Here is a 26,211-nt window from a genome sequence, read left to right on the forward strand (position 1 = left end):
AAGAACTGTAGATTGATTTCCGTCGAAACATTATTGTTTATATATTATTAATATTGTATGGTAGCTTACTTCTGCAAAATATATCTTAATAATAAAACACTTGTACTAACACTTTTTTGATTAAAGTTTTGATTAAAGGAACTGTCTATTTAAAACATTATGTGATAAAGTTATACAGTTATATATCTGTGTTACATAGTTGCCTTTATCTATTTAAATTTATTTAAAAAAATGCATCGCACATGGTTTCTTATAAGCTATTAGTTTTGTAACCAGCGTAAAAACAATTGAAACGTGGCACTATAAATTTAGTATTATAAATTAAGAGTTATGCTTTTTTCCCCCTTCGTTGCTGGGATAACAGCCGCTAAAATACACTTTTCACTTAACTCTTCTTACATTTAAAAATTTGAATTCTAGTGGTTTAAGCGAACTTAATACATAAACTCAAGATCAACTTCTGTAGAAGGATGTTAGTGCTAATAAAAATAAAACATAACTTATAACAAATATCTTACAACTTCCTACTGTTTTAATTATTTTATTTAATAATAATTTTTTTTACTTGGTAAGTATGCTTTTAACAAGCCTCTGGTTCCAGTTTCAAGTTTGGGTTTCGGGTTTTTTTTAATTGGGCTTTATAGCTTCTCAAAATTATTTTCTTAGAAAAAATCGTCATTTCCAAGTTTATCTAGCACACTGGAAAAAATTTCGGATCAAATTACGGCATGAAGTACCGGCACTTTGGGAGCATCATCCGTAAAATGCATTTTCACCCTTATTTTTACAATTTACAATAAGATTTCACAATTTTACAGTAATATTTATATAATTACAGTGATTCAGTGATGCTCATTAATAATAACTGTGAAAATTACGGTAATCCGATTCCGTAACATGTTCCGGTAAAAATGACTTTTACGATAAAAAGTACCGACACCCAGAATGCCTGTATTTTTTACCGAAATTATATCTGGAATTTTTTTACAGTGTAGTAAAACAGGATATAAGTATATTGTTAATTAATTCACTTATGAACTTATGAAATAGTTCGTCAATCTTATTATTTTTAACCGATGCTTTTATTGTAGATGACTTTTTTTTATTAAACTGATTTCATTTAATAATCATCCTGCTTAAAACATTTGCTTTTTCATTGGTTTCCCTCATTTCGCAAAGTCAAATTCAAAATACACTTTATTGAAAGATTCCTACGAACGCAAATTTTGAAGTTTGTATTTTTTTGGAGGGGTTTTGATTAACTTTTTGACGCAGTTGGGATACAGGTACCAATTATATGTATTTTTTTCTGACACTCCATATATTTTGTCCACATATATTTGACACTCTACATATTTTATCTACATTATTTTGTCTATATATATTTGTCTACACTCTTTTCTGACACTCTATATACTTTTTATACACTCTATCTATATACTCTGTATATACACAAAATATGTATTGGAATTTCTTAATCATAAAAATCAGTCTAATAATTACCCTCAAAAAATAATTGTTTTTTCATTTATATATTAAATATAATTAAAATAATAATATAATAAATATTAATGTAATATAATAATGTAATAAATATAATCTATAATTAATTTTGTAAATTAAAGAAACTTCAATGACAGATAACTGCTTCTCTTAGACCTAAATAACTGCAAATAAGTTCAAATTGGAAAAATACTCATTAGGATGTAAGTCATGTTTGGAAGATTTTGCTTTTAACGCAAAAAAAGACACGGCTGTTTCATGCTATATTTCATAACCGTTAATTATTAAAATGCTAAATATAATATTGTTCACCTATTTAAACCTAAACTAATACAAAATTATCAAAAAAATATGAAAAATATGTTCAATAAAAATTTTGATTCAAAGGGTTATGGAAAAAAATTAAGAAAAAATTTCAATTTCAATTCAAAAAATTTCAATTCAAAAAAAAAAAAAAAAAAAAAAAAAAAAAANAAAAAAAAAAAAAAAAAAAAAAAAAAAAAAAAAAAAAAAAAAAAAAAACCACCATTAACCGTTTCTTAGCGTCGGCAGAAAATCTCATTATATATTGATCTTTAAAAATAACACTTACAAATTATCCTTATTAAATTTTTTTTAGAATTACTGCATTGTTAAAAACTAATTTCAAACCTAAATTTATGTTATTTGCGTTCAGAACAAATAAAAACATACACTTAAGCAAGGAACGGTATGAATAAATAAATAAACATTATGTAAATAGTTTTTTTCACACACACATACAAAAAAAAAAGTCTATTTACTGATTCTAACCTATAATGGAGGGGTCTGTGGTTATACATGAGTAGACAGGATCATAACCTAAATCAATTCTCCAAACAAATTGCAAGTAACACGCAATCAAATCATAAAAATCTCATAAAACGCATACTAAATTCCAAACATAGATTTTTATGCTCCCAGAAGATTTTTCAACCCATCTAGGCACTCAGACATGAAATGGAATATGAAACTGGTCTGGAAGAGAAAGTAATTTGACCTTCAATTCCTATGCATTAGCAGGTACAGAAAAAAGAGACAGCAATAAAAATAGGGTGCAAAAAAGAAGCGAATATGGTGATGGGAATTAAGAAACTCATATTATATTCTCACTCTGTAGAAAATTTCGAATATTTTTGATGCATCCGACACGTGATTTGTTGGCAGCAGTAACTGAGGGCAACGGTTAATGTTACCATGACAACGGCATTGTTATTCGCCACAAGTTTGGATGGGCGCTTTCCCCCTTATTATTAGATATTTTTTTTCTTCTTCAAGATACGTTTGGAAAATATTCCATTATCAGATGTTAGATGATGAAAATATATCTATTTCTAGGAGAAATTTGAATAAAAAATTAAAATTCATATGAAATTTTTTTTAATAAATTTCAATTGAAAATTATCTTTTAATTATATTAAAAGATAAGATAATTAAAATTATCTTATCTTTTAATATAATTTTTTAATGCTCAGTCCATGGAGAAAGAAAAAAAAGATATGACTGTTTTATAGAATTCGAATTTAAAACCTTGGAAAAAAGAAAATAAATCATTCGTCAAAAAATCACAAATAAAATTTTTCAAGCAAAAATCTCATAACAAAGTCTTGCGGGAATCTTAAACCCTTTCGAATATAGTTTCATCTAGTTTGTTACAGCCAGCCTAATTAGACTGTACTGTACATACCAAATGAAGATCACAGAGTGCGGGGGGAAAAAAACCTCGGACTAGTTCTTGAATCATAGAATAGGAAGTTACCAAATTTCTTTTTAATTTGTGTGTTCATTTCTTTTAGTCCGCCATTTTAATTATGATTTTTTTTTTGTTTCTTAAGTTTTAAGTATGGTTTTTGGCTTTCGTGAAGCAAAAGATCTGCAATTTTAGAGTTGTTTAAGCAAGGAAAACTACAGCTTGAAATCGTTCGTTTGATCTGCTCACTATTGTCGTTCACCAAAGTCAGGAGTCTCAAAACTGAAACTTCGACGGGAGCGGGATATATTAAAGGCAGAAGACTCGAAGGATCATTGCTGAAAATTTCAATAAGATTTGAGCTTCTGCATCGTTGCATAAGTTGGCCACTTTAAAACTAAGTCAATTAATTTATTTTAAATAAAGTTATATTTAAAACTGTTGGCCCAGAATATTTTGCCACACACAGTGGAGACACTTGCTCCGTGATTTAAAATGGTGATGATAATTAACTCATAAGCAATCTCGATTCACGAATCCTTAACTATTAACAACTTCACATACAATGATAAACTCTACAAAGTAAGAGAAATCTTTCTTTTTCTTAGGGAATCCGGTCGCAACCAAATTTTAAAAAAATCGGTTTCGACAAAATAAAGAATTTGTATCAAACTCTTCTTAGTTTTCTAAACACAGAGAGAAGATAGATAAAAACTTGACAAAACTTACCCTAATTTCCACAAAGTAATCCTACGTGAGATTCAGAAATTTTATGAGTATTAATCTATAAGCTCGTACAATATTTCACCAAAATATAACTTGTTGAAAACTACTTATTTGTGTACCGGAAGAGAAAATTCGGCAAATTCGTTACCACCATGAGTAACAGGATTCTAATAATAAATTTATTAAACTTAGAAGAACATAAACGCATTAAATTTGTAGTCTTCCATTAAATTTTTCAATTATAAAAAAATTCCAGGAAAATGGGAAATACGCTCAAGTAATAAAATAAAATTAGCAATAGAGAACATCATTCCTGTTACGAGATGTTAAAGATATTCGAGTTGTTAATTCACTTACATGTCTATTACTGGTTAATTTGTTACCGATCTGCGTATCGGGATCTTACAATGAAGTTCATTCCCCAAATGTTAGACTGATCTAATAAAGCTAAGGTTATGACTAATGTAGTAAACAATGGATCTAGATTACCAATAATGGAACTATGGATCTACTGATATGAAGATTGATGTAATTTAGATGATTACATTATATGCAGAATTGATGTCCTAGCAGTTCAACGAGGCTATTTCAATCCTTGGCGGAAGTGTGTAGGTAAAACACTGCTTGTATTATTTTTAAAAAAAATTTACACAATTTTTTATACTTTTAATNCCGAAACAAGGTAAGATTCCTTGTTGATATATATTGAATCTTTAGAAGTCTTTGTTTAGTATTCGTTATAGAGAAGATAGATAAAAACTTGACAAAACTTACCCTAATTTCCACAAAGTAATCCTACGTGAGATTCAGAAGTTAATGAGTATTAATCTATAAGCTCGTACAATATTTCACCAACACATAACTTGTTGAAAACTACTTGTTTGCGTACCGGAAGAGAAATGTATATCTATGTAAATGAGTTGGAATATTAAAAGAATTTTGACGAAGAACAATCTTTAAAATGCCGACCGGCCTGTGAAGGGGTCAGGGAACTTGCCTTGCATCAGAAAGGTTCTGGGTTCGAATTCCGGACAAAGCATGGGTGCTTTTTCAATCTTTGTACTTTCTGTCCTTACTGTGGGAGCAATGTTTAGCCACCTGGCAAACATCTCACAACAAATGGTGCCCCTGACAAAGTACCCAACAAATCTGCCTTTCAGATGCCTGTATGATGTAAGTCACTCCCCAGGCGGGCATTGGAGGAAAAAAAACATTCTTTTAAATTGGAACTATCATCACCAAATATCGGCATAAGCATCGCAGTCCAGATAAATATCAGTGAAGATAGTTGGAGCTATACATGAGATTAAATCTTTTAAATACACAAGACTTTTTACTTTAATGTTCTTAATAGGTTCTTCTACTATTTTTTCAACAGAGAATGCTGCAAGAATACGAAAAAATTAACACTTAGAAAAGCACTCCAGTTACAAGATGATAAGATACTTCAGTGTTAATTCACTTAAAACTCCAAATATTATTAGTTAATTTGTTACCGCTATAACTATGAGGATCCTACGATAAAATTCATAAGGATTAGACATTACACGTCAAAATTTTAAGTAACATGTTTTTTTCACTAAAAAATCAAAGAAAATGGAACAGAGCTTCAAACTAAGAATAAAGTTAGAAATTGTTAAAATTAATAATTGAGCACAACATTCCTATTACAAGATGTCAAGATATTCGAGTTGTAATATCTTGACATTCATTAGTGAGTAATTCACTAAAAACCCGAATGAACCTAATACTGGTCAATTTGTTACCACCATGAGTAACAGGATTCTAATATTAAATTTATTAAACTTAGAAGAACATAAACGCATCAAATTTGTAGTCTTCCATTAAATTTTTCAATTAGAAAAAAAATCCAGGAAAATGGTAAATACGCTCAAGTAATAAAATAAAATTAACAATAGAGAACATCATTCCTGTTACGAGATGTTAAAGATATTCGAGTTGTTAATTCACTTACATGTCTATTACTGGTTAATTTGTCACCGATCTGCGTATCGGGATCTTACAATGAAGTTCATTCCCCAAATGTTAGACTGATCTAATAAAGCTAAGGTTATGACTAATGTAGTAAACAATGGATCTAGATTACTAGTAATGGAACTATGGATCTAGTAATATGAAGATTGATGTAATTTAGATGATTATATCATATGTAGAATTGATGTCCTAGCAGTTCAACAATGCTATTTCTATCCTTGGCGGAAGTGCGTAGGTAAAACAATGTGCCTGTATTATTTTTACAAATTTTTTACACAATTTTTTTACACTTTTATTAAGTTTAAATTAGATGTATTCAGATTACAAAACGTTTCATAATTATATAGTATTTCGTTGTTTTAATAACAGTTGTATGATTTCAACTCGAACTAATTTTCAAAATTATTTTGTCAATTATTTTCTATGAAATTTTTCTCATTATCATGATGCATTGATTTAACTCACGATTTAAATCATGATTTAAATGGAGTTTTTTTTTCTTCAAAATCATGATTTAAATCATGAGTTTTTTTTTTTTGAAAACAATTGATTTAAATCAAAAGAATTTTTTTAAAGAAGTCACCAATTATTCAATTCAAATTTATAGAGTATTTTAATATAAGGTTGTTTAAAATTTTTATTGTTTTAGAAAGTTTTAAATTTCATTATTATATTAATAAGTTTCCAATGAAAAATTACAATAGTACTTAATATGTAATGAAATACTGTACGTATGAAGTTACATTTCAAAAAAGTTCAAAATTCCTCTGAGTATTTCAGAATAACCATTAAGAATAAAGCGAAAACTTATGCAGTTTTTCATATAATTATTCATCAGCAATAAATAGTTATTAATAATGGATTGTATCGAAAAAACATGAGGAAAATCTTAACCAATATGAATTTAAAAAAAAAAAACTATTTTCAAAACCACCTTAACTATATTTTTGTATCAAAAAGAATTCATATAGTTAAAAGAAAATTATTATAATATAGTATAAAAATTGCAGTTGTTTTTAAGTAAGGATTAGTTAATCTTTACAGAAAGATTTAAAAACCGCGAAGAAGGGAAAATTTATAAGAATAGGAAAACTACACTGTAAAAAAATTCCGCAAATTACGGTAAGAAGTACCGGCACTTTGGGTGCATCATCCGTAAAATCCCTTTTTACCATAATAATTATTTAATTTATTTCAGTGATTTGACAGTAAATATTATTGTAAAAATCACAATATATCAGATTTTTTTCCCCTTAACATGCTCCATCCAGTAAAAAGGAACTTTTCGGGAAAAAAATTACCGTCACCCTGAATGCTGGTACTTTTTACCATAATTTGATCCGGAATGTTTTACAGTGCAAGCGTAAAACTTCGTTCAGTATAAAAATAAATGAAGTCAAAATTCACTCAAATAAATAATAAAAATAATTATTTTTATTATTATTTATTTGGCTTTGAAATAATATGATTGCATAATTATTATACATAACATTTTAAATCTCATAAATGTGACAAACAGTAAATAAATTTGGGCATACTATTTAAAAATAATTTGCTATTTATTATATATAAATAAAGCAAGGAAATAAAAAGCTCAAAATAAAAATATATATATATATAAAGACAATAATTTCACAAACTTTGACTTGTGTCATGATGTAACTTTAACTTTCAAAAACAATTTACTTTAATTTAGCATCCCTCGAATACTTAAGACTGACTGTTATGTTATTTCTAACAAGATCATATGAAAATAGTTTTATCGTCAAAATATTTAATAAAATTAACTTCAAGGCATTCCACGAAGTGCGAAGTTTCTAGAATCTATTTAATTAAAACCACCTTTAACTCACCTTAGGCATTTCTCAACCGAAAATTCTCAATTTGGAACATAGTGAAATTAAATCTAAATTCCGAATTTTCGAAATAAGTTCTTTTCCATCCATACCAACTTAAATGGAAAATATTCGTCTCCTCCGATAAAAGAAGCCGAAAACGAAAACCCGGTAGCTCTAATTCAATCATATCGTCGTTAAAGCTCTAATTTTATACGTCAGTCTCAATTAAGATCGAATTTTCTTGGCTTGCTTACTTTACTCACAATTCCTGTAAATACCTTTTACGCTTTTGTTCGGCATGCTCGTAATTGGGGTCGCATTTGTCGAGCAAAGGAATTTTTTTTAATTCTTTTTTTTTTCTCTCTCTTCTTCTATTCGCCATTTTCTCATGAAAATACTCGCCATGGGGAAAAATTCTGAAGTTTCCCATTTAAAAGATCATTTGCCAATTTCGGGGTGATGTAATTTGATTAAAGTTAATATATTAAATAGCGTTGAGTTCTGTTCTGGTCTTTTCGGACGAGTAAAAGCAATTGCTTGAGAAGCGTGGATTAAATTTTGTCTAAATTCAGTCGATTTGCTTTGAAGAGGCGATTGTGAGTATTTAAAAAAAGAAAAAAAAAGTCAGGTTGTAAGTGAAGTATTGATAGCTTTGTTCAGATTTAAACACAGTCATAATTTGCAATATTGAAAAATTTGGTGTTTTAGTTTAACTTAGTAGCGTCTTATTTCCTAATATTCTACATGGAATAAACAAAATTTTCCGTTAAACATTTTAAAATAGTTTAAGAAACCAAAATTATCATTAATAATATTTATTTACCAAATTCTTTATTTTTTAAAGAGACTGTATTTCTTCTAAGTGTGAATTATTTTTTTAAGAAAATTAATAAGAGCTTAATTAAATTATATTTTTTTTATCAAAATAAATAAACTTTCTATCCATTTGTGAAACTGATAATACCAAATGCTGGTCGGATTAGGATATGATAAATATATGGAATAAACTTTCCATCCATTAGTGAAACTGATAATATCAACTGCTGGTCGGGTTGGATATAATAAATATTAATGTATAGACAAATATATGGAAAAAACTTTCCATCCGTTTATGAAACTGATAACACCAAATGCTGATTAATATAGACAAATACTATATGGAATAAACTTTCTATCCATTTGTGAAAGTGATAATACCAAATGCTGGTCGGATTAGGATATGATAAATATATGGAATAAACTTTCCATCCATAAGTGAAACTGATAATATCAACTGCTGGTCGGATTGGATTTGATAACTATTAATGTATAGACAAATATATGGAATAAACAAATCCATTTATAAAACTGATAGTACTAAATGCTGGTAGGATTGGATTTGATAACTATAAATGTATAGACAAATATATGGAATAAATTTTCCATCCATTTATGAAACTGATAATACTAAATGCTGATCGGATTGGGCATAACTAATACTGGTCAAACAAGTCACAGGGTTCCCCCGATCTAGAAAAAATAAATGAGTGGTTGCTAAGATTTTTCAGGACTACTGGAAAATGCTTAAATTTATCTTTTATTTGTGAATTACGAAATTATTTATTCCAAATTTATTTTTTACACCCATATATATTTGCTTTAAATTAAATATTTATAGGTAGCTTAAAATATTTAGATTTATCTCATTTTTGCTACCACTTTAATAAAATATCCAGACTGCAGAATCCCTGGATCAGTTATGCCCTTGTTTCTATTTTCAATAAAAACAAATTTCACATTATGAACTCAAAAAATCCTCCACGAAAGCAACTTTATCTCAATACTTGAATCAGGAGTCTTCTGGATTGGGTTCAAAATTACAAGGCTACGGAGTTGAGCATTGGTAGCCGTAAACTCGCAATTAGATCGGCTGTTCAAAGACGGTTTTAAAAAAAAATTCTAAAATTTTGAAAGTAGCAAACGCATGGCAAGAGAAATCTTTAATACGACGAATTTTGAACTGCTGTCCTTAGAATGAAATGAAGCAAAAACAAAAATTAGTAGAGATTTTGTGGCAAACAATTGAAAAAGGGAGTAATACTAAGACATCTCGGAGTCGTGAAACCTGAATTTACGTAAAGATAAACCTTCAGATGAGTAAATTGCACACGTATGTCCTGAACAAAAATGCTGAATCACTCATTCAGACGGGCTTTTATACCCAAATAAGTAGTTTTCCTTTTCAGCGATTCATCTTTTAAAAGCTACTTCGAAACACTACATTCTAGAGACTTACAGTAAATAACGTTTCAAGATCCTTATGCACATTTTCTAAAGAAAACTGTAACCGCAAAAATGTATAGTTTTTTGGCGTCTGTGTGTTGGGCAATGCGCAGTATCCAGGGAATCCAGGCATCAGTTCCAGGCATCCATGTCTCGGGCATCCAGATCAAAAGCAAGAACTGGAGAACTTCTTTTCCCAATTTTTATGACACACAGTAGGCAGATTAGCATGCATCTTGCACCATATACACTCCAGAATCGAACCCATAACTCCAGCTTTGAAACAGAGTTGCCATTAGCACTCCAACCCATAGCACAGCTGAAGGATACTGTCAGTTTACACACGTTATACGTAGAGATCTGCAATTTCAATAAATTTAGATCTCTGAAAACGAAAAGGAATATAAATGGTTGAAGTTGGATACATATTGTTCTCTTATCATCGATTCATTTATCTCCAAAGCTAATGCAAAGCTCTTAACTTACTAAAAAAAAAAATTTTTTTTTTTAAATTAAAACAAATAATTCGAATACAAAACTTAAGATAAAACTGAAAATTTCGACTGTTTCTAAATAGCAATAACAACAACCTTTAAATGGATTTAAAAATTAAAAGCAGATCATCAGAAAATTAGCATTTTCTTTGTGATTCATCAGTTTCGTTATCTTCCAACTAGCACTTTCCTTTCTTTGAAAACACATTCAAGTTGAGACTCCCTCTTCCACTGCAGTGTCAGTTGCATAATTAAAAGGGCTAATTAAATGTGCAGGCAAATGAACCATTATATTAATATTCACCTAATGAATAACCAAGCATTCCAGCTGACATAATATAGAGTGGTCAGGGACCAACGCCCAAGGAGGGCAGGCGATTCCAGCGAACAACTACTTAACAAACGAGGAACACAAAGTCACATCAGGGTGGTGCCCGCAACCGTAAAACACACGAGTTGCCAACATCCTAACCATAATTCATCCCTAAAAAAGGAGTACACGATAGAAAAGAAGAGGAATAAAAAACAAAAGGCAGCAAAATAAATAAACGACCTCTTCTGTTGACCAAAGTGATGAATAGTAGGGATTCTTATTGGCTAAAGAGTATATGGACAACGGACGAGCAAAGAAATGCTTAGGCGGAATGGAACAAAAATAATTGAATTCGAATTTATTGTGCCTCGCTTTTTGTTTGCTAGGTAGGCGGAGGGGACAAACACTTCCATTATAGTGATTATGGCAACACGCAATGATAATCATAAGAGGAAGAACTGCCGTATTATTTTTTTTGTTCGATACCTGTTACATAGGAAAAAGGAACATAATATGGAATAAATCCTGAATTCTATTGTGTGGAAGTAATCAATTACATTGTAAGATGTATTTTGTATTTAAATGTAATGAAAGAAAAGAGACCGTTTACAACATTTGTACAATAAGAGACCAATCAGTGGCCATTTTTAAGCCGAATAAATACTTTCATTTGATAGTAGTAGTAAGGATAATTTGTAAGAGATTGAAGAAAATATTAAATGGAGGGAAAATGTTCTAACAATTTTCAACATTTGTAGTTAGCGTTATTTATCCAAGATTTTATGCATTTTATACTAAAATTCTGTTCGTTAGACCACCATTTAGCCCTTTGACGGAGATCGGACACCAGTGTCCTTATGACATATTTTTTGTGACATTACAAGAAAAAATCTAATTACAAAAAAAATATATTTTAATATTTTTTAATCATAAAAATCAGTCTAATTTTTACCAAAAAAATCAGATAATCGGAATTATATTTGAACTAGAATATAAAAAATCCCAAAAAGTAGTTTGAATAAAAAAAAATTTTTTTTTCATTTAGATTTAAACATAAATCAATAATTGATTTTGTCAATTAAAGAAATTTCAATGACGAATAACTGTTACTCTTAGATCTAAATAACTGTAAATTCGAAAAGTTACTGTTAGGAAGTCGGCAGTGTTTGGAAAATTTTACTTATAACGCATGAAAAGACATCGGTGTTTAACGCTGTATTTCATAACCATAAATTATGAAATACATGCTAAATATAATATTTTTAATTTCTTTTGGCCTAAATTAATACAAAATAATGAAAAAAAAGTATGAAAAATGTGTTTAATAAAAATTCTGTGCTTCAAAGAGTGAAAACATCTTTCCAAAATAAAAATGTTACTTTTCATTATAAGACACATAAGAGCAAATTTAAATAAATTTCAGTTTCAGTACAATATGCAACAAATTGGTATTGAAATCATCCGGTAAAATTGACAAGACATTTAACTTGTTAATAAATAAATTAAGGTTGTTTAAAAACTAAATAAAATGAAATATCTAGTAGATATACTGTCCAACAGATATTTCAGTTTATGAAGCAGTTCACTTCAATGAATGCCTATTTGATCATTTCAACATCGATTATGAAATAAATAAATTCTGTTGAGAATTAGCTGGAATGACCGGTAAGATTAATTGATTTATAAAGTGGGGTTCGCTTTCCATTGAAACAACCCGGGTTTGAAAACTCTTGATGGCTGGTATACAGTACTGAAACAAAAATATTTAGTAATAGACCGATCATGGGTTAGATCAGAAAGGCTAGGTTTTCGCGAGAAAAGTGGAAAGTTTATAACTCTATGCGATCTACAATAACGACATAGGTTCCTAAAAGTTTCCGGCATAGCTCTCGGCCGCGGTGGCTCAGAGGGAAAGGTGTCGACTCCCAATGAGGTAACCCAGATTCGAATTGAAGCTGTGGCTGGTTGATACGAATTCCGCCTCCGACTCGCATCGACCACCGTGCTGCAGTGGTAGACGGATCATGGGTTAGAATCTTATTGCCGTCCAGCTACCCGAGGGAAGTTTTCATGGTTTCTTCTCCAAATGACGCAAATGCGGGTTAGTTCCATCAAAAAAATCCTCCTCGAAGGCTTGTTTGGCAAAATGTTTGATCCAAGAGTTCGCTTGCCTTCTGGTTTGAGTTCAAAATTACAAGGCTACGGTGTTGAACATTGGTAGCCGTAAACTAGCAATTGGATCTGCTGTTCAACGACGGTTATAAAATAGAATAAAATTATAATCAAGTGAACCGCGGTGGCTTAAGAGAATAAAACGCTCGCCTCCCAATTAGGCGACCCAGGTTCGAATCCTAGCGATAGCTGGTTCATACGAATTCTGCCCCGGCTCGCACCAAACACAACGGTGATGTAATGTATCATAAGTGGAAGACAGATCATGGGTTAGAATTTCCTTGCTTTCGGGCTAACAGGGAGGTTTTCCTCTCCTTATCACACAAACGTACCCTTGTCTTCCTGGTTAGGTTCAAAATTACAAGGCTACGGAGTTGAGCATTGATAGTCGTAAACTATTTAGAAGTTATTTTATCTCCTGGACTAAATTCAATGTTACGGTAGCTAAAAATAAAGGCTACACATCTTCTACGGATCAGATGCCCGAAGCAGATGATTAAATTATATTAAGACTCATAAATTTGTTTTATTTATATATCAATCACAAAAAAAAACAGCGAAATTGCTGTTTTTCTTTGGTTGCAGATCACATCAGGAACAACAAAACTTAAATTTGCTTAAATCAATACACAGAAATAAATCGATTTCCCCAAAAAACTAACTAGAAACTTACGCAAACGTTTCCATAAGATAAACAGAAAGAAGCTAACAAAAACAACTTACCAGGAAAAAGCACGAATGTGATGATTTAACATATTTTTAATACCATTTCCACAGAACTGGCAATATATTTCTGTTTCAAAAATAGTCCTATTTTTCTCAGCGGAAATGTAAGCCACCTACAAAACAAATAAAGGAAATGAGGTTTAAATGACAATGCAAATACTAAAAACATGTTTAGTTTCATAAAAGGAACATTTTTCAAAAGCAATCTCTTTTTGCGTAATGTCTCGGTTATTATTGAAATACAATTCAGAATTCCCAGGTTATGACAGAAACCAGTATTTACTTATCGCAAGGTGAATTTGTACTTATTTTATATTTTCCATGACAATGATATATACCTCTGCTCATGGTAATTAGTCACCGAAGTTACACTTAAAAATTAAATTTAGAAGATGCAGAGAATAATTATAAAAAAAAGTTATCAATGCCACATTTTTGAAATGTTTCCGAAAGTATGCATTGCATTCGTGAAACTAAACGTATCTTCTGGAATAAAATTAATAATTTATTCAAATACAATTTATTCTTAAAAAGAGTAATTTAGTGAAAGAATTTTGTATAAAAATTTAAAAATAATCAGGGACTTTTTTATAAATTAAGTAATATATAAAAACAATTAAAATAAATAAAATGATATTTTTATTTAATAAAATCTAAGAATCAACTAAAAATTAGTCATTTGTATGTAAAGATTTGCGATTGTTTTTGTTTAGGAAGAATAAACTTTACGTAAATGCTTTTTTTTAACATAGATGCTTATATGAGAAATATAAATTCATGCATATCATCATGCTTTTCTACCTAATTTATATAAAAAGAACTTGTTGAAAAGTTAACTTGCAGAAAAGTTTATAAATTATTTAGCAAGTGTGGGTCGTATTAGTATTTAAAAACAGTAAGCGTATCAAAATATCGACACATACTTACAGCTATTTACAGAATTTTTAATACAGCAAACCAATATTTTTTACAACTTATAACAAAAAAATAAACTTCATATTTTTACTCAAACAATTCTTTTTTATTTAAAGAAAAATACAGTTTAATTTTATAAGAAAAATCGAATTTTTTTCATATGTTTTGTAAAATGCGAGAGATGTGAGGTGTATATTAAAACATTAGACATAAACAACATTTAAAATTCGATCAACAGAAAAATATATATTCTAGGAATTCAACATAAATTTGATTACAATTTAGAATATTAACGACATAATTTGAACAATTATTGTGCTACTTAGTAGAAAATTAAAAAATTCAATGTTTTAGTAAATATCAATAATTTTACCGTCAGTATTTGTCAGAACAATTACGAAGACTATTAACACTAACTTATATCTTTACCAGTTAAAGTGAAACGTTTGACTGCACAGTAAAAAATTCCAGATCAAATTACTCGTACTGTAAAAAGTACTGTCAATTTGAGTTCAACATCCGTTAAACCCATTATTATACCTTAAAGTTTTGAACAGCAGATTTTACAGTGATATTTATTTAATTACAGTGATTCAGTAACTGTACAGTAAATATTAATGAAAAAATTTGGGTGTAGACTTTTTTATCCGTTAATGTTTAAGGCAAGAAGTGCCGGTACCCTCTACCGGAATTTTTTACAGTGCAGTCTGAAACTGATGCTGAAATAATTCCAAAATAAGTTCCTTACAAATTGTTATTTCGATGTAAAATGAGGCCGACAAATACACAACGAACTACGACAAAAAAGAACGTAAGTTTGCACTACGATATCATTGAATATTTCAATGCTTCCAAACAAAGGATATGAATTAAAAAAAAGTACCCAAATGAAATAATTGTTTTGGAAAGACATCAGGTATCAGTTATGGAAGTCAGTAGGGAGTCAGTTATGGAAATCAGTATGGAGTCAGTATCAGGTATCAGTTATGGAAATCAGTAAGGAGTCAGTATCAGGAGTCAGTTATGGATATCAGTATGGAGTCAGTATCAGGAGTCAGTTATGGAAATCAGTATGGAGTCAGTAATGGAAAAGTAACGAATCTGTAAACGAATCCCTCAAAAAACTTTTATTGTTACAGGGAACTTCATAAATTTTTTAAACTCTGAAACGGGTATTTCATGCAATTTTTTATTGTTAAAACGAAACCTCCATAAAAAATTTTATAACGAAAATGAACCCTTCATAAAATTTTTTACAGTTAAAACTGACCCACCAAAATTTTTTTATAGTTATACCAGACCCTCATAAATTTTTTTATTGTTAAAACGAACTTTTCTTAAATTTTTTATGAGCTAAAGCATACTCTCCATGCAACTTTTTATTGTTTAAAACGGATCCTTTATATAAAAAAAAATTGTTAAAACGGACCCTTCATATAGTTTTTTATAGTTAAAACGGTCCCTTCATAAAATATTTTACTGTAAAATCAGATCCGAAAATTGTTTTTTGCGAAAAACAATGAATTGTTTTAAGCGTATAATTCTGAAACTCCAAATCATTGAAAAGGATGGATTCTAGGTTTTTATTTCAAATAAAAACAGCACATAATTTTCAAAAATTGTCAAAAACAGGATACTTGAGAAAAAGAACTCTATGGCAATTTTAGATTCGAAAAAGAGCAGACTTATCACAAAAAGTCTGAACAGACCACTGGTTTATGTAATCTTTAACGAAATCTCAAAAACAGGACCCTATTTTCACAAAATGAGTAGATTTTTTTCAATTTGATGAAAGCATTACCGATTTATCTCTGGCAGTAGCAATTGATATACATCATTCGCCAGATTGAAACATTCTGCACTGATAAAAATGAAGAAAAAAATAACAATAGAAAAGTAACATTAAACAATAATTAAACAAATAAAAGAGTAACTAAAGTCAATGAGTCTGCAAGGTTTGAAATTTTTCTTTAGATTTCATAAAAACAAACCTTTCACAAAAAGTCTGAAATAGCCCCCCTTAGGAGTCATTGCGCGAAAAAGTTAGTCTTCGACGCACTAAATTATTACTCAAAAAGAAAAACGAGTAATTTCTTTATATAATAAAACAAAACAAAGAGAATTTGAGTATATGAAGTTATTAAAAAAATAAAACTTTTCAGAAAGAATTCAATTGTTCACCCGAAAGAAGAAAAAAATTTGGGGGGGGGGAAAGCTCACACATTAGTAAAACATATAAACATTTGCAATATAAAAGCAATATGGTTAGAGAAAAATCATCCCCGATTACAACAACGGTTACCATAGTTACAATTCTGGGTGACGTCACATAGGTGACCAACCAATCAATGGATACCTTTTCATTTCGCCAGGTGTGGTTCGGACAAGTGGGTGGAGGGTCGATAAAATTTTTTGGGGCTGAGGTGTGCCCTCAAAGTGTCCTGACATTTCAAGATCGATTTTTATTTCCATTTTTAAGCCACAAGTACACTGGTCGATTGATTCAAGAGACAAAGTAAAAAGAGAAATAAACTTTCTTCCCTCTGGACCGAAGAACTTAGCTGAAAATTAATTTAAAATACAAAAGCTTTGCAGTATTCGATATTTTCAAGGATTAACCTTTATCCTTTGATAGGTTAGAATATTATTATATTGGTAAACTATGCATAAAATATTACATGTATTTTATTAACTTTATCTAAGAAAGATTGCAAATTATATTGGCTATAACTTTCAAATTATTCAAAAACGAAATGTCTAAATTGAGATGCATTTACATCGCACTTAATATATAATTTTATAATCATTTTGAAATCAAAATGAAAAAAAAATGTATACGCATTCGGATCAGTCAATTAATATTTGAACGGAGAAAAAAAAAAGAAGAAAATAAAAGTTACCGTAATCCGTCACCGACGGAAAACGAATGTACAAAATATCAAAATCTGTCTGATTGCAGGTTGAAAGTTGATGCTTCTAATAATCGTATTTAACTCAACGATAACGCTTTTGCTTTTTCCTTGATAAAATATTAATTTTCGATCCCCATTGTGTATGGTTTTTTATTTCATTGAAAAGGATTTTTAAACTATATTTTAAGGGTGGTCTTTACGTTACACCATGCATATTAACAGTTCATAGCTTAAACGCAAACCCTTAAAAAATAAGACAAAAAAACATTAAATAAATTTTACAGTTAAATGATATATTAATTTGATTATTAAATAAATTATCTTACTTAATACGCATTTGAAAAGAAAAAAATCTATTATAATTCCTTTTCTCAAAAAATTTTTAATTTCAGCATTTCCTTTCTTGTTTCTTTACTATTAATAATTAAATACTTAAGTTTCGGGCGAACCTATAATTCGAACACTAGATCACAGATATTGTGCCTAAAATTATTAATCTAACTAGATATAAAGGAATCTAATTGGTTATTTAAGAAAAGTATTCGTATTCCAATCCTAAATATTAGGATTATAATTGATGCTTTATAAAATCTATTTAAAATAAAAAAATGTAAATTCGTCAGATCAACAAAAATTACATTTATTTAATTAAATTAATTTTTGTTCATTAATCACAAATGTCACACGCAATTTTAATTAACAAATTTTAAACCATTTGTAACATTTTCACTATAGTTTCATGTATATTTGTGTCATGCCACAAAGACGACAAATTTAAACTGAAACTTTAAGTCCAAAAATTTGCTTAAGTTCAAATATCCATCCCTTTTTTATAATTCTCTTCTTATAAAACTATTATTGAGCATTGACAAAGATAATCAATTTGCAAAAGCGTGCAAAAATATTTGATTGCGAATTGCGATTAAATAGCAACAAATGTTGTGTAATCGTTATAGATGTTGGTTATCATTAATATATAATTTTTAATACATAGTTCTAATACTCTATTAATGCAAAATAGCGTGAGAAACATTAGAATTTAAATATAGCTATCCAGAAATCAAAAAATTAATGCAAGAATTAAAATTGACATCATGAGAAATTTGTTGATTTTTCTTCTTTTAAAAGGGAATCAGAAAAAGAAAAAAAACTTTCATCTGAACTCAAGCAGATTTAATATGAAACTAAAATCATTTTGTAGTATTACTTTTTAAGATCAACAGTGATAAAAAATTCTTTCAAAGAAAAAATATAACTTGTGAGATATTTACTTTTAGATTAAAGCAGACAAGAGAGCTTAATCAGATTTTTAAAATGCGAAAGAAAATCGAGTTAGGAAATCCAATATCAACTTCATCAAGAGAAGTTATTTCGAGTTAATACGTTATTCGCAAAAAATTTTTATAACGGAAAAAACGAAAAAGACTGAAGCTGTAGTTCTGTAGTTAACGAAGTTTCTGCGTCAGAAAATATTCCGAACAAACAATAATTTCAATTTAATATGCTTTTAAAAAGTACATTATTTTCTACGATTCTGTCTTTAGAAGAATAATGGTATTACGTTAATAATTTTAGATCATATTTAAAACAGCTGAAGTCAGGTGGAAATTTTTTCGTGTTAGTTTATAAGATTCAATCTAGAATATTTTTTCAAAATAATATTTTAAAAAGACGAAAAAGGTAAGATATTTTTAATGCAAATTTAAAAATTTTAATTTTATTTCTAGATAAATAAAAATGTTTTACTTGTTAATTTTGTAGTCGAATATTTTTTCGAAACTAAATATTACTATCCAACAAGATAACTTAGTATCGGGGATGAAAAGTATGGCTCGAACTTAACGACTTAGCTCGGACTACCATGAAAAATTATTAGTGGTCAACCGGACTAACTACTATCAATGTAAAAAAATAAAAATATTTTTTTTTTAAATTGGTTTTGTGTTCTGGTCTGTGTTTTTGTCACAAAATAGCTTACTATATAATTCGGTGTATAAGTCGACCCGTTGTATAAATCGATTCGTTGCATAAATCAACCCCCTATTTTTGATTAGGATATGACAAATTTTTGATATGTCGTGTGTATAAGTCAATTGCTAAAAAAATGAATATAAAAAATTTTAAAATTAAAAAAAAAATTATTATGTCTACAACATTTTTTTCAAGTTAGAAATATTTCACATTGTTCGCTCTCTATATGATACATTTTAACATCTAATGAAGAACGTTACGTTAATTGAACGTTAACGTTAATTGAAAACGCTTTTTTTTTTATTTAATTTTTATTTCGTTATATACTTTCTAATATTTTTAAATTCACTACCTTAACTTTTCTTAATGTTATTTTTTTAAATGTGCTTAAAAAAAATAAAAGCAAGAAAATATGATAAAAAATGCAAAATTAATGGTATAAAACATATTAAAAATAGTTTGAAGGGGGAAATTAATGCAGCGTTATTCATATCTCATTGCTTTCAATACAACGATATTTCATGATCAACTAATATCAGACTTTATTACAGAGTGTATAAGTCGACCCCCTGATTTTCGTAAAATTTTGGGATTTTGAAAAGTCGACTTATACACCAATATATAGAGTGTTTCATGATAAGTGTGAACATTTAACATTCTTTGTATTTTAATCTTTTATAAATTCAATTTATTAATATACTTAAAACAATCTACTGGAAATGCGTATGGAATAGTTATACCTTTTCGTAACAGGCCCAGTGACTAAAATTTCTTAATTTCTACCCTTAAAAGGCAATTGTTAAATTTTTTTCATAAAATTGAGGTAAAAGTGCAAAATTCGAGAAAATGCAAAAAATAGTCATTCCATTGGTTCCAAAAAAATTTAAGATTTGTATCATAGTGCATTTTACCTTAAAGCACACAGATACATATATTTTTAATACAATATCATTTATATGGAGAAGAAAAAGTACATAACTTTTTACATTATATTAGTACAGTGCGCAAAATGAGTTATTAATAAAAAATATCCAGAAAATCCAGAAAATATCCAGATCATGGGAAGAGCGAAGATAGACTGCTAATGAAATATTTTTCAGGATATTATTTCGTCCTTTTTATTTAAATTATACTTTTATAGAGTGCTGATCATTGTTTTAAGTCTTCCCTTTTTGTCTATATCAACAAAATTATGTAATATACCTATATTACATAATTAATTCAGATGTTTTTTTTTTTGCATATCGATTTGTAATCGACCAATTAACGCCACTTTTTAATTTGGTAAGAAAAACTTATCCTGGATTGAAAGATTGAGTTTTTTTAAGCTCAGTTTAAAAAATAAATAATAAGTTTCACTTATAACCCCACTTGATACCAGTACTGTCACTACGCATGGGCACACCTGGGCAGTGCCCGGGGGTCCCAGGCACTCAACGGGCTCTGAGAATCTTACTTTTTATAAATTGCGTTTAAAAAAGCTAAGAATAAACAACATTGTCTTAGATATTTTTTAAAATAAATATATTCTATTACATAAAATGTGCATTTTTTTCTACAAACAGTGATTGATTATCCTGCAAACACCGATAATTTGAATAGTTTGTCAACAAGAAAACTTAAAAAAGGCACCTGAAATCTATTTTTCTATGTTCCGATGAAAACTGCAGGTGCTTGGGTATTGAAAGATGTTTTAATACCTGTTTAGTTTGACAAAATAATTCATACCTTTTTTTTTACCTTTGAATTTATTTTAATTTGTCATACTCTTATGTTTACTTAATTTAATTTAATTACTTTAATTAACTTCCATGATTTTGAAATTTATTTTATTATTTGAGGATTACAACTGGTTAGTTTATAAATTTTTTTTTCAAATTATCTATAGTTTAAAAATGCTTTTTTTTAAAGTTTTTGGGATAATGAAAATGCGTTTAAATTTGTTAAAATTATTGCATCATATCATAAAAATGATTTATTTTATATATGTGAAATTTTTTAGTTCGTTTTTAAACATTATGATAAGTTATAGGGGTCTGAAATATTTTTGTGACCGGTGGCCCTGCTTGCTATTAAGACGGCCCCTGCTTGGTACATTAAGTAACAAATTCGATCCACAGTTGAAGAAAAACTTTCGAAAATAATAACAAAAAACTTACTAAAAAATATAATCATATCCTCCAATGGGGTCCTTTGGTTCATATAAGGTTAGATATATGTATATCTTTAAATTGTTTATATGCGCACAATAGCAGAAAAAATTCCTTTAACTCTATAATTAACTAAAACATTAATACATTACCTTTTCCTCCACGAGGAAAAATATTTTGGGGAACGACGGGAGTTTCGTTATTACACAACATAAATTTTATATTTAAAAATGTGCTTACATCAATATCAAATTAAATAAATAACACAAGTATGTCATGTTTTATAAATGTTTGCGTTTTTTTCTAATACCTTTTTTTTAATGTAATGCAAACAGATATTTTAATTGCCTTTAATAAAACTCTACACTGTAATATACAATATGTAATATACTATAATCCATTTTTACCGGAACATATTACGAAATAAAAATAAAAACCTGACATCGCTCATGGGCTGCAATAGTGGCACAACTAAAAAAAAAAGCGTTTTGGACTAAGAACAGGTGCAAATATGAAAATACACATTCTTTCAGCAGCAATACTAGCACAACTCATAATTCAACTTGAAGGTTATCTTCGTTTAAACTGAAGCATTTCTTATGCATTTTCTTTAGCAATGAAAACTTTAAACCCACTTATCTCAAAACTTGATTTTTTGAATTGTGCGGCTATTGCAGCCCATGAGCGATATGTTGTAATTTTTACAATAATAATTACCAAAAAAAAATCACTGAATTCCTTTAATTAAATAAATATTACTGTGAAAATCACGGTATAATATTTTACTGTAAGAATGGATTTTATGGATGTTTTACAGTACGTGCCGGGAGTTAATATCGTAATTTGATCAGGAATTTTTTTACAGTGTATTTCGTTGCTGCTTAAATTAGAGCACATAAAATAATCAATTTATTGTTTCGAGAAAAATATTAAAATAAAAGTACTCCTATTTTTAATGTTACTTAATGGATATCATAGAGACTGGAGAACATCGAGTTAAATAAATATTACTGTAAAAATTACAGTACAATATTTTAAGGTAAAAATGGATATTACGAGACTGCATCTTAAATGCCGGGACTTAATGCCGTAATTTAATCAGGAACTTTTTACGGTGTATTTCATTGCCGATTAAATTGAAGCGCAGAAAATAATCAATAAACTGCTATGAGAAAAACATTATTTTAAAAAAATAGTCGCCTTTTTAATATTGCTAAAGGAATATAATTAAAAAATATATTTCGATTCTTAAATACAAAAGACGGGGTTATTTAAAATTTAATCACGTAGGAAATTAATTCTAGAATATCATCTAATTACAAGTATCTTAATCCATTAATAACTTCACTCTTTAATGGCAACGGTTGAGATTCTCCACTACAAGAATCTGTAAAAAATTNCTATGGGTTTTTGACAGTTTTCGACGTTTTTGACAGTGGGGTTTATGACATGACGGTAAAAACCATGGTATAAACCGGTAAAAACCGTCACGTGTCGAAAACTTGCCAACCCTGGTTTTAAGTCTTCCCTTTTTTGTCTACTTTTTGTTTATATCAACAAAATTATGTAATATTACATAATTAAATCAGATGCTTTTTTTTTTTGCATATCGATTTGTAATCGATCAATTAACGCCACTTTTTAATTTGGTAAGAAAAACTTATCCTGGATTAAAAGATTGAGTTTTTTCAGCTCAGTTTAGAAAATAAATAATAAGTTTCACTTATAACCCCACTTGGTACATTAAGTAATAAATTCGATTCACAGTAGAAGAAAAACTACCGAAAATAATAACAAAAAACTTACTAAAAATATAATCATATCCTCCAATGGGGGCCTTTGGTCCATACAAGGTTAGATATATGTATATCTTTAAATTGTTTATATGTATACAATACCAGAAAAAATTATTTTAACTCTATAATTAACTAAAACATAAATAGAATACCTTTTCCTCCACAAGGAAAAAAATTTTCAGAAACAACGGGAGTTTTGTTTTTATACAACATAATTTTTATGTTTAAAAATGTGCTTACTTCAATATCAAATTAAATAAATAACACCAAATATGTCATGTTTCATAAATGTTTGAGTTTCTTTCTTATACCTTTTTTTAAATGTAAGGCAAACAGATATTTTAATTGCCTTTAATTTAATAAAATTCTACACTGCAATATACAATATGTAATATATTAAGATACTGTAATATACTATTATCCATTTTTACCGGAACAAACTATAAAATAAAAATAAAAACCTAATATGTTGTAATTTTACAATAATAATTACCAAAAAAATCACTGAATTCCTTTAATTAAATAAATATTACTGTGAAAATCACGGTATAATATTTTACGGTAAAAATGGATTTTACGGATGTTTTACCGTACGTGCCAGGACATAATATCGTAATTTGATCAGGAATTTTTTACAGTGTATTTCGTCACTGCTTAAATTGGAACACAGAAAATAATCAAGTAACTGTTTCGAGAAAAATATTACCTTTATTAAGTAGTACCTTTTTTAAAGTCATTTAATGGATATGACTTGAGACTGGAGAAAACCGAGGTAAATAAACATTACTGTAAAGGTTACAGGGCAATATTTTATGGTAAAATTGGATATTGATTGCATCAAAGTGCCGGGACTTAATGCCGTAATTTGATCAGGAACATTTTACGGTGTATTTCATTTCCGATTAAAGTGAAGCTCAGAAAATAATCAATAAACTGCTATGGGAAAAACATTTTTTTTTTAAAAAGTAGTCGCTTTTTTAATATTACTAAAGGAATAAAACTAAAAATATATTTCCATTCTTAAATCCAAAATTCGGGGTTATTTAAATTTTAATCACATAGGAAACTATTCCTAGAATATCATCTAATTACAAGTATCTTAACGCATTAATAACTTTACTCGACAGTTGAGATTCTCCACTACAAGAATCCGTAAAAAATTTCAAGACAGCACGAAATTACGCAAATAAAAAACGACGATCGTAACGCAAATTTGCGTGCGAATGCGATGTCACCCAAGACAACATAACATGTCACACGCCACCTACTTGACAAACACCCACAGAAAAAATATGAGTCCTATAAACCAAAGTAAATTCCGTTTGTAAAACGCGGGAAATAAATATTGAACATTAAAAGTGGACAGCAAAATTTCCGAGTTCAGATTAAGGGATCATTCACAAATTGAAATAAGTTGCAAGGCGATTCCCTCCGTAGAAGTTGTTTATTGAATACGATAATTTTAACTGAAAACAATATATTCACTAACAAATATTGCTCAGGTAAATTTAGAAAAATTTTCCAATAATATATACATTGTAGAAAATACTGGATCAAATAAAGGTATTAAGTACAGGCGCTTTGGGTGTATCAACCATTAAATCCCTTTTAAACATAAAATATTATACCTCGATTTTTACAGTAATACTTATTTAATGAGAGTAATTCAGTGAATTTAGGGTAATTGTTCCTGTAAAAATTGCAATTTATCAGATATTTTGTTCTGTAACATGTTCCCGTTGAAATGAATTTTACCGTAAAAAGTACTGGCACCCTTGCCGTAATTTGATCTGGAATCTTTTAGTGTACTTTTCCCATTAACCATCGATTTAGCACTAATAAATAGTAAAATGTTATTGTACACATTAATTAGCAAAATGCTATGTGCTAACTAGAAATCAATGAAATACGGTTATTTCTATAGAGTATATAATCAGCTTATTATATTCTCTATTTTTAGTTCATTTTTCTCTATTTTGTAATAGTTTTTTTTCTTTCTTTATATTATTTCTTTTAGTGACTTTCTTTGTATGTAGACTTATAGATTTAGTGAACATTTCATGTTTTTCAGCTTACAATAACCTTTTTGTAAATGCTTTGTATTTTTAACTACCTAAAACAACAGCTTGGTTCATTTTTGCAGTTCATTTTTGAATACACTCATAATAATTAACCTATCGCATTGCTATGAATTTACGCAACTTTAATATAGCTTGTGCTAACACATTCAACAAAGTTTCATATTAAAATAAAATATCGTAAATTCAATTCCTTTTCTCTTTATTTATTCCATTATCAAGCGAAGCGGATAGTTCATTTGAATTGCATTTGAAATAAAAAGATATAAATATTTTTAACAATGATTTTTTCATAACAACAAACACTTAAAAAAAATTTCTTTTTGAATTTTTTTACATATTGCGCAGTGATTATGTTTAACCATGTGATTAAAAACGGATTAATTGGATACCTGTAAACGACGTCACGGGTGTGAGTCGAATCTGATTGGCTTCTGAATCGACAAATGCCACGATTTACCTACGATTACGTCATTTTCAGGTTTGCAATTCAAGGTAGAGTGATGAAAGATAACGCAAAATGAACACAAAAAATATTAGCATTTTGAAGGAAATACGTTGTACCAGCCGGTAAAGCTATTCAAAAGATATTAAGGCAAGTTTAATCTGTAGCAAAGGATTAACATATTTCCGATAATGCATTACAGTCGGC

At 28.7% G+C, this 26,211-nt stretch overlaps 1 long non-coding RNA gene across 1 annotated transcript in view; it reads right to left on the reverse strand.

Moving 5' to 3' along the window:
* The window catches only part of LOC139425001 (uncharacterized), a 144,237-nt gene that overhangs the window by 101,745 nt on the left and 16,281 nt on the right, over positions 1-26,211 (reverse strand). The window contains exon 2 of the long non-coding RNA XR_011636152.1: positions 13,735-13,850. This is a non-coding gene — a long non-coding RNA (uncharacterized lncRNA). The remainder of the gene's footprint in view (positions 1-13,734; positions 13,851-26,211) is intronic.

Source organism: Parasteatoda tepidariorum, chromosome 2 (genome assembly GCF_043381705.1).
Source record: "Parasteatoda tepidariorum isolate YZ-2023 chromosome 2, CAS_Ptep_4.0, whole genome shotgun sequence".
Taxonomy (NCBI): domain Eukaryota; kingdom Metazoa; phylum Arthropoda; class Arachnida; order Araneae; family Theridiidae; genus Parasteatoda; species Parasteatoda tepidariorum.